This window comes from Pelodiscus sinensis, chromosome 15, assembly GCF_049634645.1.
Source record: "Pelodiscus sinensis isolate JC-2024 chromosome 15, ASM4963464v1, whole genome shotgun sequence".
Taxonomy (NCBI): Eukaryota; Metazoa; Chordata; order Testudines; family Trionychidae; genus Pelodiscus; species Pelodiscus sinensis.
This window is the reverse complement of record NC_134725.1, coordinates 15682858-15694878: the sequence shown is the minus strand read 5'-3', so window position 1 is coordinate 15694878 and position 12021 is coordinate 15682858.

Here is a 12021-nt window from a genome sequence, read left to right as displayed (position 1 = left end):
TGATTATCACTGGTGCTAAGCAACGGTTTTTCCATCTATGCGTGGAATAAATTTTGTTACGTGCACTGAGATGTGCAGATGTGCACCATGTGCAGAAACACATGCTACTGGCTGTGGGCATTCTGCTAATTGGTTAATCTCTCCTGGAAGGTCAGGCAAGCACTCGGCTTATACAGAAAGTGGTGCTGAGTTTCCCTAGCACGTGGGACTTCAGCAGCAGCTGCTGGGTCTTTCTGAAAATGAGGCTGCTGACTGAGGGGTTTACATATGGATTTATGCACCTAACTTTAGTTTTCCACCTTTCAAAATGTAGGCCACCGTTTATACATTAGTTAAAATGAAAATAATTCAGAAGAAGGAGAAAGCTGTCTCTTCAGAGACTCCCCTCCCGAAAGTGGAGCTTTCGTAAAAGTAAATTTACGAAAATTTATTTATTTTGCCATTGCTGCTTAATCCTTGATCTAAGCCTAAAACAAGAGATGACAGGTGCAGACAGACAGATGAGAAGTATGTAGCAATGATGAGAGGTGATAGGCAGGGATCACTGATCATGTAAGAATATAAGAAAGGCCTTATTAGGTCAGATCAAGGGTCCATCTAACCCAGTATCCTGTCTGCTGACAGTGGCCAATGCCAGATGCCCCAGAGGGAATGAACAGAATAGGGACTCATCAAGTGATCCCTCTCCTGTCATCCATTCCCAGTCTCTGACAAACAGAGGCTAGGGACACCATTCCTACCCATCCTGGCTAAGTGCTATTGATGGACCTAACCTCCATGAATTTATCTAGCTCTTTTTTGAACTCTGTTAAAGTCCTGGTCTTCACAGCCTCCTCTGGCAAGGAGTTCCAGAGTGGCCTGACTTTTGTCAAGTTTTTTGTAGGGATCACATAAAAGGAGAGTTTTGGGGAAGTTGAAGGAAGATTATGAGGCATCATATTTGAGGAATATTTATGGAGAGCACATCCCAAGTATGAAGAACAGTGAGGGAGAAAACACAAAGGTGCCTGTTTGAAAACAGCACGTAGATGGTTGAAGATGGCACCAGGTGTTGATGGGACATGAGAATCATCTCGACAAAGAATGAAAGCTGATGGAGAGAGGGGAATGGGGATTAACTATGAAAGGCCTTGATAGTGGGGTAAAGACAAGGATCATATGTCTGCTGGGACAGAGAGGGGAACCCAGTGAGGGATGCAAAGAGAGAGGTGACACAATCAAACCGTGCATTTGGATTAGATTCCTCTTTTGAAAGAGGAATGAAAATGAGGGAAATAAAACATGCAAATAAAGTGCTGATTTACAAATCTTGCACTTGATTTGCATAATCTCATTCGATTGCTTTTTCAGAAGAGATTTTTTTTAAAAAAAAAAGCACTCTACACGGGGGTTTTTTTGAAAGAACCCTGTAAACCTCATTTTTTTCAGGATTAAGGGTTCTTTTGAAAACGAGGTTCCCCCTCCCGAAAGAACCCTGTTTAAACTGCTTTTAAAAAAATCTCGATTTCTCTCATTTGCATTCCTCTTTCAAAAGAGGAATGTAGTCTAGATGCACATTTACTCCACCATTCTGAAGACAAGATTGCAACTGGCAAGGCTAGGGAGAAGAATGTTGCAGGGGTTGAAATGCAAAATGCTGAGTGCTGGTTCTAGAGTTTTGACTGGACGGGTGGCTAAAAAAGGCTGTATCTTATCAACGTTATTCAGAAAGAATCAGCAACATTTGGAAACAGCCTTGTTCAGCAGTAGACACAATTTTCTACACTATGGGTCCTAGTGGCAGCCACCTCAGTTCACCTCATGGTAAAGCCAGCCCTGACTGAGAGTTCTGTTTTAATCATGTCGAGCTTGGGTTGCTGGCTAGACATGTACAAGGAGACATCAAAGAGATAGGCCAGAATTTTAGTTTGGACAGGAGGATGACAGGCCTGGAGCAGAGAGGTAGATCTATGAATCCTCAGCATACAAATCATAGTAGAATTTGTGTTTGAGAATGAAATTACCCAGAAATAAGCTGTATTGAGAGAAGAGAGCCTTGCATTTAGCTGATAGTGGAATATTTAACAGTAGGTGTGTTTTTCTTCATTTCATGTGTGCAAGGACTGATAAATATCTCTGAACATTCTTGTAACATACACAACGTTTATTGAGAATTATGTAAATGCTGTAGCCAAGGACGTTTTTCTGAGCACCTCCACCTGCCTCTATGACAGAAGGTGTCAGACATCTAAAGAAAAAACATAGAGAAATTAGATTTAATAAGAGTGCTGTGACATTTTGAAGAGCAGTTATTGTGCAATGGCAGGATAAATTCATTATTGTCTACAACATTTCAGGAAGTTTTTCTCAGTGATGATATCTATCTGAACAGAGAAACAAATCAGGCTCTTCTCCTTCAGGTGGCTCTGTGTAGGGGAACATTTTAAAGTAAATCAATACTCTAGAACAGTGTTTCCCAATTGGTGCTCTGAGGAACTCTGGGGTTCTGTGAAGCGAACGTAAGGGTTCCATGAGAACCCGAACACTCCCCTCCCCCCGCCCGAACACTCCCCTCCCCACCGGAAAAAGCAGAGTGGCAGCGGGGGATGCGGGAGAGGGATCTTGGGTTGATCGGGCAGAAGCGGGACAAGCAGCTGTTGCTGCTGCTAGGTCCGGTGGTAAAGGCAGCATGTGTGTGTGTGAAGGGGGGGGAGTACTATCAGTGAGTGGAACACCGGAACTCCTACTTACTGTGAGGATCGGAACAAATCCCCATACACACTGAGGACACGTGGCTCCTGTGTGTGACTTTAAGTTTAAGAATTCAATCTAATATCAAAATTCCCCATGGATCGTTGGTTAAAAGAAGGAACTTTAAAGAGAAAAGTGAGTACTTCAAACTCCAATATTTTTACTGAAACCAGCAAGGAAAATACTGAGGCAGCTCAAGTTAATTATGAAAAATTTCAGCTGACTAATAAGAAACGCAGGTATTGTGAGGACTATTTGGCATTTGGATTCACAAGCAATGGAAATGAAGATGCTCCAGATGCCCAGTGTGTAGTGTGCAACAAAATATTATCTAATAGTTGTTTAGTACCTGCTAAATTGCGAAGACATTTTGAAACATATCATCCAGAATACAAAGATAAAGACATTAGTTTTTTTAAGCAAAAGCTTGAATCGCTTGAAAAAAGTAAACTCTTCATGTCAAAAATTGCCAAATCTGATAATGAAAATGCAACAGAGGCATCTTACAAAGTAAGCTATCGTATATCGCTCCCCGGAGAAGCACACACTATTGGGGAATCACTCATAAAACCATGTGCAAAAGATATTGTAATGTGTATGTTGGATCAGGAGTCTAGTAAAAAAGTTGAGGCTGTGCCACTATCAAACACTACTGTCACACGTCGTATTCACGATCTTGCTGCTGACATCGAGAAAGAGCTTATTTTTTGGCTGCATTTATGTTATGCATATGCATTACAATTAGACGAGTCCACTGACGTTGCAGGTCTTGCAGTTCTGCTTGTATTTGTCCGTTATGATTGTAATAGTTCTATTGAAGAAGACTTACTTTTATGTGAATTTTTGCAAACCAATACAACTGGTGAGAATATATTCAATTGTATCAATAACTTTATGAAAACACATCAAATAAGCTGGGAAAAATGTGTTGATGTGTGCAGTGATGGTGCCAAAGCAATGGTAGGAACAGTGGCTGGCGCTGTAACACGAATAAAAAATGTAGCACCAAACTGCACCAGCAGTCACTGCATTCTCCACAGACACGCTCTGTTAGTTAAGAATATTTCTCCCTGTCTTAAAAATGTGTTGAACGAAGCAGTACAGATTATTAATTATATAAAAACTCGACCATTACAATCAAGACTGTTCAAAATTATGTGTGAAGATATGGGTAGTCAGCACACAGCCCTGCTTCTACATACAGAAGTCAGGTAGCTATCACGAGGAAAAGTGCTGGTTAGATTATTTGAATTGCGTCATGAGCTCTCCGCATATCTGATGGATCACAAATTCCAACTGTCTGATTGTTTAACAGACTTTTTATGGTTATCGAGAGTTGCGTATCTTGCAGACATTTTTACAAAACTAAATGAAGTAAATCTGTCGCTGCAAGGAAAAAATGTAAATATTTTTAATGCGAAAGACAAAATTTTGTCATTGTCACGGAAGCTACAGTTTTGGATCTCATCTGTAGGACGAAATGATTTGGATTGTTTACCAACTCTGAATGATTTCCTTGAAGAAAATGGATACAAACTTGATGAAGATATTCGCAGCGACATTGCAGATCATCTCCGCGATTTATACACGAACATCATTAAGTATTTTCCAAACATCAATGACAACAATAACTGGAATCGAAATCCATTAAGTTTAACAGAAAAGTCAGTCAATTTTTCTACACAAGATTATGAAAACCTAATTGAAATCACTTCAGATGGCCAATTAATGCAAAAATTTAAAGAAGTTTCTCTGATTACATTTTGGAGTGACTTATGTCAAAGTCAAGAATATTCATTTTTATCAAGACACGCAATTCGTCAGCTGTTACCCTTTGCCAGTACATACTTGTGCGAAACTGGGTTCTCGAACTATGCAGCAACGAAAACGAAATACAGAAATCGACTGAATGCTGCGCCAGATATGCGAATCCAACTTTCTAGTATTAAACCAAATATAAAAAGAATTTGCCAAGAAAAGAAGAAAAACCACTCTTCACATTGAAAACTATGAATATAATTAATATTATTTGATAGTTTTATTTTTTGTACATATTTAATATGATTTTTGTTGAATATAAATGAATGGTGTTATATTCAATATGTTGAATTTAAATGAATGGTGATCTCATGACTGTATTTAGCATCTTATTACTACCAATTGTGGTGTACTGGCAGTCTGTGTGTGTTTGGGTGTGTTTTTTTTTTCTTTTTGCTTGACAAACTTAATCCCTGGCTAGGGGGTTCCTTGAAATTTTTCTGAGTTTGAAAGGGTTCTGTGATCAAAAAAAATTGGGAAACACTGCTCTAGAAGAATCCTGATTGCAATAGTCTGTAATACAACATACTCTTCTACCAAAAAGGTCATACATATGACTTACAGCACTATGTTAAATCATTAGCTATAATTTAACTTCAGAATATAAATGTATCCTAGCCAGTCAGACAAATATCAGTCAATGGATTAGGGCAAACTTTCCAGACTACTGTACCCCTTTTAGGAGTCTGATTTGTCTTGTGTACCCCAAGTCTCACCTCAATCTGCTTGCTTACAAAATCAGAAATAAAAATACCAAAGTGTCAAAGCACACCATGCCTGACAAATTGCTAATTGCTGACTTTTTCATTTTTTATCATGTAATTATAAAATAAAGCAATTGGAATATAAAGATTGTACTTGGGTTTCAGAATATAGTATTTAGCTCAGTATAAATAAGTCATTACCTATATGAAATTTAAGTTTGTATTGAATTTGTTTGTGCTTTTTGTGTAGTGGGAGGTTAAACTAGGCAAATACCTAGATGAGTTGATGTACCCTCTGGAATATTGCTACATATCCCCAGGAGTACATATACTTTGGTTGAGAACCATTGGTTTATAGCAGTAAGTATAAAGTGTGTCCTTAATTTTAGACATGTAAGCAGTCCCATTCAATCAAACTCATACTTATTTTGCTGACTCAGGTCCAAATCAGGGCTAGTTTCATGCAGTTGTTACCATGAAAGTTGCTGTAACTATTTTTCAGTATTTCTTGTTTATAGTTTTGGATTTTACCATTTTTTCCTACCATATACAATGCCATAAAATATGTAGTGAGTGCTATAAAGGGTATTCTTACAGTTTTGAAATCATCACCACAACACGGATGCATAGGCCCAACTTGTGGGTCTAGAGGTAGCAATATTCAAATATCTCTGATTCATTTTGATTAGATGTGTAGGCCACATGGTACTTTTCCTCTTCCCTGATTGGATGAGTTTAATGCTTAGATTTTATGATTCCAGTGCATATGCCCCAAGTTTGAGCTAGAAATTTGCTTTCAGGGAATATTCTCTGGTGCTCATCTAACGTGTACTTCTTTCTACAAGCATGTTCACCATTGCAAATGTATGGCAGAATACTCATATAAAGGAGGACCACTGAGAAGCATAAATATAGTAATTGAGAATTCAACCTCTTTATTCAAATGAACATTAAAGAGCAGTTTTTTGTGAGTTTGCTCAGCTCTGCTGGTCTCAGGTTGAGTTTCCAGATTTGGGCTCTCACATCTTAAGCTGGCAGAAGATGATGGCAGCTCTCCAGCGCAGATCCACGTCTCTTTGAAGTCATTATGTGAGTGGATGTGGCAAACAGTTCAAGGCTAACGTGTGATTCAATAGTATGAATGTCCATTGCCCTGAACTAGGGGTAGAATGGGGACAGGAGGCAAATAGGTACTGAACAGCACAGTCTGCCCAAGACTTTCAAAAGTGGCTAGTAATTTTGGTGCTTAGTGTGAGATGCCTCAAAGTGTCCTGATTTTGCAAGAATTGGACCTCTTTATGGGGGGTGTATGTGTCAAACTGGACACCAGCAGGTGGAAAGTCCCAAATTCACTGATCACTTGAAAATCTTGGTCTGGGTTTTTAAATTGGGTGCTCCCAATGAAATGCCAATTTCTGATCTTTCTGATGAGCAGACAGCTCTCCTGCCTCTGCCCCCTGACTTCAGTGAGAAAGCTGCAGCCAGTCCTCCTTTGCCTAGCTGAAGTTTGTCCTCTCTGGGAAAATGAGACTGAAAGGAGCAGTAAAGTATTTTGGTTCAAATATCACTGTTTTGTTTGGGAGATAACTAAGTACCTTCAAGATACTGACACATCCCAGATCCATTGCCAGTGAAAGAGAGCACTGATAGAAATATCAGTTCACTTCATGGAAGCACAGCATGAAGATAGTTTGAACCAACAGGATTCCACAGCCAGAGAGCTGGCCTGATTTAAGACGCTCCATCAAGAATCGCAGAAATTCCCCCGGGATCAATTATTCACCAGACAGCGCTCATATGCTCTGATGTAACAGTAACATATTGACACTGACAGAGAGAAATAATTAAATACTTTGTACAAGGGCTAAAGAGTTTAAACAACTTGCTGATTCCCTGCCTTGTGCCAAATGCTAGATGTATGGACAGCGTCTGGAAACTAAAGCAATTCCCCCAGGGCTGGATTCTGGCTGCCCTACTTCACCTGAGTAGGAATGTCTGCTCAAGCTGTTACCTGGACGTTGACCATATTCAAGAGGAAGGGGTCAGACTCTTCAGCAAGGGCTTTGCCTGCAGAGAACAGCACTACGACGATTTCTTTGCTTTGGGCCTGATCCAAATGAGATTGAAACCCCTGGAAAAGAATCCCCGATTGCAGTGAGCTTTGGGTTAAGTCCTTTTTCTGTAGCAGGCACAGCGGGGGCATTCTGATAAGGGATGTGAATGGTTAACCAGTTAGCCTTACCCGGTGATGCTTACCAGTTATGGTTAACTGTCAAGGGCTGGGCAGGAGGCTGCTGCAGCCCACCAGGGCCAGCTGTGGGAGGGAGTGCTGCAGCCTGGTCATGGAGGTTGAGGAGAGGGGCACTTAAGCCAAGCTGCATTAGAGCAGCCCCCTTGGCAGTCCCTGCGTAAGTAGTTAACCGATTAAACATCCCTAATGCTAATCTGCACGTGACAAGTGGGAATGTAGAACAAGAGCCATCTCCTGTGGTGTCTGGAGCTGGGAGGTTAGTGCTGAGGGGTCTGGACAGGTCAGGCCAGAGTAAAACTTTTCTAAATTGCTCACGAGTCACAGCCTTTATTTATCTTCCTTTCTTGCATTCACAACTGGTAGCCTAAGACACAGTGTAAACTGGGCACCTGACTGTCAAAGATGGCAAAGACCCATCACACCTAAGGAAAGCACCGGGAGTGTCATGTGCTTCTCACTTCTATCAATCAGGACACCGAATACAGTTCCCCTGCCTTTTTATTTGAGCAACTGGTGTCTGGATCCCATAGATCAGGATTGGGCAATAAGCAGCCCGTGGACTGGATGCAGAGTGCCAGGGTTACCCCCGGCAAGCTGCCAGCACTTTATTTACCTGCATGTCTGCATGTACAGCCACTTGCAATTCCCATTCCCAGGCAATGGGAGCCGTGGGAAGTGTCGCAGACCGGGATACTGCTTCCCACATCTCTCATTGTCTGGGAATGGCAAACTGCAGCCAACAACAGTTGAGTGGTCGTATCTGCAGACACACAGGCAACTAAAACACTGGCTATGTCTAGACTGGCATGATTTTCCGGAAATGCTTTTAACGGAAAAGTTTTCCGTTAAAAGCATTTTCGGAAAAGCGCGTCTAGATTGGCAGGATGTTTTTACGCAAAAGCACTTTTTGCAGAAAAGCGTCCGTGGCCAATCTAGACGTGCTTTTCCGCAAAAAAGCCCCAATCGCCATTTTTGCAATCGGGGCTTTTTTGCGGAAAACAAATCTCTGCTGACTACACTGGCCCTTTTGCGCAAAAGTTTTTCGGAAAAAGACTTTTGCCCAAAAGGGAGCAGCATAGTATTTCCGCAAAAGCACTGACAATTTTACATGAGATCGTCAGTGCTTTTGTGGAAATTCAAGCGGCCAGTGTAGACAGCTGGCAAGTTTTTCTGGAAAAGCGGCTGATTTTCCAGAAAAAGTGGCCAGAATATAGACAGCCTGTCAGCAGGTAACCCTGGTAAGCTACGTCCAGCCCATGGGCCACTTACTGCCCACCCTGCCTTAGGGTATGTCTACACTACCCCGCTAGTTCGAACTAGCGGGGTAATGTATGCATACCGCACTTGCTAATGAAGCCCGGGATTTGAATTTCCCGGGCTTCATTAGCATAAGCGGGGAGCCGCCATTTTTAAATCCCCGCTGCTTCGAACCCCGTGTAGCGCGGCTACACGGGGCTCGAACTAGGTAGTTCGGACTAGGGTGCCTATTCCGAACTACCGGTACACCTCGTTTCACGAGGAGTACCGGTAGTTCGGAATAGGACCCTAGTCCGAACTACCTAGTTCGAGCCCCGTGTAGCCGCGCTACACGGGGTTCGAAGCAGCGGGGATTTAAAAATGGCGGCTCCCCGCTTATGCTAATGAAGCCCGGGAAATTCAAATCCCGGGCTTCATTAGCAAGTGCGGTATGCATACATTACCCCGCTAGTTCGAACTAGCGGGGTAGTGTAGACATACCCTCTGATACTGACCTCATGACCATGCCCCCACTACTAAGCTTTTGACGTGGCTGGGTCTCCACCTATTTTTCTCAGTGCTAAAGTACCTCTGAGTCCCAGAAAATATGTGAAGTGTCCAGCAGCCGTTACCTCTTCCTGCTCTGAATTTGGACTGATACCCAGGTATCCTAGAAATCTGTTTGCTGGGGAAGAAGAAAAAACACCCCCACAGAATTTGTGGTTTTACAGAGAATCTTTAGCTTTCACATTTTGTAAATAAACAAAATCATATTAACTGCTCCAGAACCCTGTAGCTGACCCTCCATTATTCGGCTCTCTGTATTAACCAAACTGGAGCTCTTGGTCTCAGGCAGGGTGGACTGACAGCCCGAAGCCCAGTGTCTATGGCTTTGCCCATTCTCCAGATTATCCAAATTTTTGATGATCTGATTTGGTCCTAGTCCCAATTAGATCAGATAAAGGGGGTTCCACTGTACAGCAATAAAACATTGTCTTGCACTAGTACCAATATATATATATACATATACACCATTGTCTTGCACTAGTGGCATATATATTGTGGCTTGGGAAACTGATGTTCAGCATTTCATTTTAATCATGGAAAAACATATTTGTATATTTTTATTAGAGGTTTTTTTTTAAATTATGGAATATTAGGAACCCTCAGCCATTGGCAAGGCAAGTTGGGGGTTTATCTCATATTTTGGGGGCAGTATCTGCAAACGGCATGAAATGAAAGCTCCTTTGTCCAGTGATTGAAAATCATCCCAGCATTGCATTAAAGTAGAAGTGGGGAGTAGATTTAAAATGATACCTGCAATGAGAAGACTAGACCAGCCCAGCTGTATGTTACTCACACAACTCAAGCTGTAAGTACAGGGAAAGGCCTGTGTATAGGACAATGTTACCTCTAATTTTTTCCATCCATCTGTGGAATAAAATATTGTTATGTTCATTGAGGCAGGTGTGGCTGTGCACCACCAATAGAAACACATGCTGCTGGCTTTGAGTGCTCTGCTAATCAACTGAGTGGCTGCCCAAGCGCTCACCTTACAGTAAACACTGGTGTAGGATCATACCATAACCAATGCAAGCCACTTTGTGATTTCATTTCAGGGAATGAAATACATACTGCTCTGAAAACTCCAGAACCACAGAGGTTAGGGGTTTATCTTCCATTGAATCGGTAGGAGTTGAACACCTACTTATCTTGGAGGATCTGAGCAAAAGGGACTTCTGGAGTAGTTTAGACTTAAGGAAGTAAGGTTTGATTCCCCTACTATAATTGAGTTGAACAGCTCCTTGCCTCCATTTCATTTCCAGGAACATTAGTAGAGGTATAAAGCAATCTATTGAGCTCCCCTCTAACTCTGGAGTAGGCACATCTGTCTTCTGATCTGTACCTCATACTCTGCGGGGCAGATACTCAATACCCTTTAAGCTATCCCCATAGCAGATTATTAATGCATGAGCAACACTGCTGAGATGCTCACCCCCACATCACATGCATGCAGATAACAACATATGCAAGGGATGGATTTGGCTTCGAGATTTGAATCCAGAACTTAGTTTCAAACATTCTGAAGTTTGGATGTGTCATTCTATCTCTTTCTAAGGTGTCTCATCTAGGTATTTCAGAGTCACTTTGGTTTGACTCATTATGGAGTTTGACCAGTCTAGGGTTTTGGGTTTGGTCCACTATAAAGATGTTCAGGTCTGTATCCTGCTCTGGATTTCAAACATATGTTACACTCTCATTGTTTTGGCCTGAGCTCACCTGTACTCTACATTCCTCCAGTTCTGTTATCTCAAACTCTTCTTCCCAAAAAACCTTTCACTTGGTAGTAACAGAGCATCCCCAGTGGCCCATAAACATTGTGATTTAAGTCATATGCTGCTACATTTACCATCTCTTGCTTCAACATCACATTTCCCCATTACGCATAAGTTACACATCATTTACACAGCCTTTCGGTTGTGCTACATTGTATGAGGTGCTGTGTAGATAGTAAATGCCACACAGGAGCCATCACCTCTCAGGAATCTGGACCCAAGGGGAAGATCTAAAACTACTTCTGTAATTTAGTCATTTACACATGTATCAGCTTGGTGCTGTCTCCGGAACATCTGGCAATGTGCTGTAATGGTACTGAGCATTAAATGCCTGTCACGGTGTCAGCCTTCCTTTATTGCAAGGTTGCTGGTTTTTTTTTAAAGTGTCTGTTGCATCAACCAGGCACTAATTAAACATTTTAAGGATATTATACATTACACAGATTACAGACTGCCCATAAATGGGAACTTAAAATCCACTGCTCTGTCCTGGAAAGACAGTATTGCTTACCACCATTCCACAGAGAGAAGCCCTATAAGAAGCCAGAGAAAGCATGTATGTGCTAGCTACGGCACGTCCCTCTGAAGAACGCCACCGGACTTCCACACTGAGAACGCAGCTGTGGTCAGACTCAGTGTGTTCCTTCCTTGCAGGGCACCACGTTGTGGTAATTTCCTTGAGATTGTGTCCATCCTCCTGATGACAGGATTCCTGCTCTGCAGTGGTCTTTGCAGCCTATGAATTCCATGCTGGTGCATCACTATGTTACACGGTGCTTGGCTTGCTCCCTTTCCCAACGTCTCCACTCAGACAGGATGGAGTAGCTGTTCTGTTTGCAGGCTGGCCACGTAAGAATCCAAGCCTGCTGACCCCCCGCTCCCACTCTTGGCTCGTTCAGTGGGCATTTCCTTCAGTGCTGTCACACAGCGGATGGGGGACCACCAT